A 3808-nucleotide genomic window follows, 5' to 3' on the forward strand; every position below is an offset into this window, starting at 1 on the left:
GATCTCTTTGGGAGACAGACCTAGTAGTGGTATTGGTGGATCAAAGTATATGCAGTTTTATAGCCCTTTGGGCATAGTTCCAATGGTTCTCAAGAATCGTTGGATCAGTTCACAACTCCAACAAAAATGCAATAGTGTTCTAATTTTCCCACAACTTCTCCAACATTTATCATTTTCCTTTTCTGTCATTTTAGTCAATCTGATAGGTATGATGTGGTACCTCAGAGTTGTTTTAATTTGCAATATTTTCTAATCAATAGCGATTAAGAGCATTTTTTCATGACCATAGATACTTTTAATTTCTTCATATGAAAACTGCCTGTTCATATCCTTTAACCATTTATCAGAGAATGATTTGTGTTCTAATTAATTTGACTCAATTCTCTATATATTTTACAAATGTGGCCTTTATCAGAGATACTGGCTGTAAAAATTGTTTCCCAGCTTTCTGCTTTTCTTCTAATTTTGTTTGCATTGGTTTTGTTTATGCAAATTTTTAAAAAATTTAATGTAATCAAAATTATCCATTCTGCATTTCATAATGTTCTCTATCTCTTACTTGTTCATAAGTTCTTCCTTTCTCCATAGATCTGACAGGTAAACTATTCCTTGCTCTCCTAATTTGCTTATAGTATCACCCTTTATGTCTAAATCATGTACCCATTTTAACTTTATCTTGGTATATGGTGTGAGATGTTGGTCTATGCCTTATTTCTGCCATTCTGTTTTCCAGTTTTCCCAGTGGTATTTGTCAGTTACTGTGTTCTTATCCCAGAAGCTGGAGTGTTTAGGTTTATCATATAGTAGATGACTATAGTCATTGACTACTGTGTGTTGTGTACCTAACCTATTTCACTGATCCACCACTCTGTTTCTTTTTTTTTTCAGCCAAAGACAAGGTTTATTAGAACATCCCTCACATTGGACAGACTCTTAAGGAGTCTCAACATTAGTAAGCTATTGGCTAGATTATAAGAATTTGACCAGTGGTTAGATTTTAAGAACCCAAGCAGTGGCTAGATTATAAGAATCTAAGCATTGGCAAAATTATAAGAATCCCAGCATCTTAATGGAGACAAAATGGACCTTATATACAGAAAGCCTGGGAGGGGATCTAGGAGTGGCCAAGTAGTCTATGAGCTAATAGAATTCCAGGGGTGGCCAAGGGAGAATGGAGCCTAGATAGGATTAAGGGTGGGAAGTGGCCTGGGGCCATAGGGAGGTATGGAATTATAGCCTCAGGAGAACTCCAGAGATTTGGCCATGTGGGGAAAGTCCAGGGTTTTTCCTTTCTGGGGCCCAGATCCCAACCCCATCATTGCCCTCTCAAACAAATGGGACTCAAATTCTTTTGGAGTAAGGGGTGAAGGTCTTGGCTTCTGAAACTGCTTCTTGCTGGCAAGGGGCATAAAGCTGTCCCTGCCTTGAGGGGTCCCAAAGAGGAAGTTGACTGGAATTGAGCATAGGCTGCAGCCAGGGAACGATGGGAGGACATTGGCTGGTACCCGCTGTTTCCTACCAACTGTAGGTCAATGGCCCATAGTCTGGAAAACACAAATCTGACAGAAAAAAAAAAACTGCAGGGCCCAGATTTAGGGCCCAACTTTGAGAGGATAAAACATCCTTAGCTCTGTTTGGATTCAGATAAATTCGGTTTTCCAACCATGCAGTATCAAATCCACCTCACAGCCAGACTCAGGAATAGCCAGTTAGGTAACATTCCCTTTCAAAGGAACATAATGGAGAAACTGAGCCAAGAGGATCCCATCTTAGACTGAGGCTAAAATTGTCCTCTCAGATTTTCCCAATGCTAACTTCCCACCAGTATCACCTTCTCTGAGCAGCTTGTGGCATTTCTCTCATATGGTGGATTATTGTTTAGTGATGGATTGTGACCCACCAGAAAACTCAAAATAAAATCCTATGAGCTTTTACCTCAAACAGCAAGTTTTACTAATCACAGCTTAGGAAAACCTTTTCCAGGATTTACATCTCAAACTTAAATTTGTCCTGGCGTAAAAAGCTAGAGATTTCTATACACTTGCAAATTCTTAGCGAGCCATATATACCCCAAACAAGCTTTTTGGCTAGTTTACACATTAAAACAATAACCAACAATAGCTAAATTAGTTTAGTGGTAACCAAATTATGAAAAATTGCTTGATATAACAGATACAGCAAGTTTAGCAATTTGAAACTTGAAACAAACCCATTACCAATCAGGTGACTTCAGTTTTGTTAAATGCACTTCTAAATTACTTTACACAGAAAATCAAAGAGTGTGCTTACCCAAGTTCAGAGGCTAGCTTCGTTACCTTGAGCAGGATGTGCTGAACCTGGGTGATGTTTCCAGGCAAAGGTCTGGGGCACAAGGCCATTGCCAGGGGGGCCCACACTGTAGCTGCTGCCCCTCCCCCCTCCTTTCTCAGGTGGGGGAGGGCAAAATCAAAGGTGAGGGGTAAAGCGTGAAACTTTCTTCTGTGCAAGGGTTAACAGATACCCTCTTGAGTCAGGCAGAGATGGAGATGCTTCTGGAAGAACCATCATGATGGCCACCCAGGGAGAACCCCAAGTGCAGTTCAAACTTGTATTAGTTGGTGATGGAGGTACTGGAAAAATAACATTTGTGAAATGTCACTTGACTGGTGAATTTGAGAAGAAGCATGTAGCCACCCTGGGTGTTGAGGTCCATCCTGTCGTTTTCCATACTAACAGAGGTCCTATTAAATTCAACATATGGGATACAGCTGGCCAAGAGAAATTTGGTGGCCTGAGAGATGGTTATTACATACAAGCTCAGTGTGCCATTATAATGTTTGATGTAATATCAAGAGTCACTTACAAGAATGTACCAAACTGGCATAGAGATCTGATGCGAGTATGTGAAAATATCCCCATAGTGCCGTGTGGCAACAAAGTGGATATTAAGGATAGAAAAGTCAAGGTGAAATCAATTGTCTTCCATAGGAAGAAGAATCTCCAGTACTATGACATCTCAGCCAAAAGTAACGACAACTTTGAGACGCCCTTCCTTTGGCTTGCTAGAAAACTTATTGGAGACCCTAATTTGGAGTTTGTTGCCATGCCTGCTCTTGCACCTCCAGAGGTTGTCATGGACCCAGCACTGGTGGCACAGTATGAGCAGGACTTACAGATTGCTCAGACAACTGCGCTCCCTGATGAAGATGATGACCTGTAAGAGAATGAAGCTAGAGCCCAGAATCAGAGGGTTAGTTTTATAGACAACTGTCCTGTGATGTCAGTGGTATAGCGTGTTTGCCACTTTTTTATATAGCTGAGCAGAACATGTGCTTAATCTTTGGGATGCTGAAGGAGATGAATGGGCTTTGGAGTGAATGTGGCAGTTTAAAAGAAATATAATTCATATTTTTGAAAAAAAAATACCCTCTTGACCAGGTTGTACAGGTGTTTCAAAACTCCTTAATGATCAATCACAAAACCTCCAGAATCTGCCAAGATTTTTTTAGCTGTTCTAACTTTCCCTGTAACCTCCATGAAGGAGGATTCAGAGGTGCAGAGATAAGGGAGTAAGTAAGCTTCAGGGAACCAAAAAGCAACTGCAGTTTCCCCCAATTCCCTAGCGCTGAGGGAATTAACAGAATTGAGCATGCACTTCCAGATAGGGTGTCCGTCCTTTTCCTCTATGCTGCGGAAGGTGTACCCAGGTCCATGGCCTTGAACCAACCCAGTGGACTGAGAGCCTGAGAGAGTCAGGCTGAGTGAGAGGCAGCCTCGTAATTGTCTGCCAGAAAAGCACCTCCAAGCCTTGGCACTTGGAGAGCGACCC

The 3808-nt window shown here is 41.4% G+C and overlaps 1 pseudogene; it reads left to right on the forward strand.

The window, feature by feature from the left end:
- Positions 1 to 2533: 2533 nt before the first annotated feature.
- LOC110202473 (GTP-binding nuclear protein Ran pseudogene) lies at positions 2534 to 3360 on the forward strand (annotated as a pseudogene).
- The last annotated feature ends 448 nt before the right edge of the window (positions 3361 to 3808 follow it).

Source organism: Phascolarctos cinereus, unplaced genomic scaffold (genome assembly GCF_003287225.1).
Source record: "Phascolarctos cinereus isolate Bilbo 61053 unplaced genomic scaffold, phaCin_HiC Scaffold_8;HRSCAF=390, whole genome shotgun sequence".
Classification (NCBI taxonomy): domain Eukaryota; kingdom Metazoa; phylum Chordata; class Mammalia; order Diprotodontia; family Phascolarctidae; genus Phascolarctos; species Phascolarctos cinereus.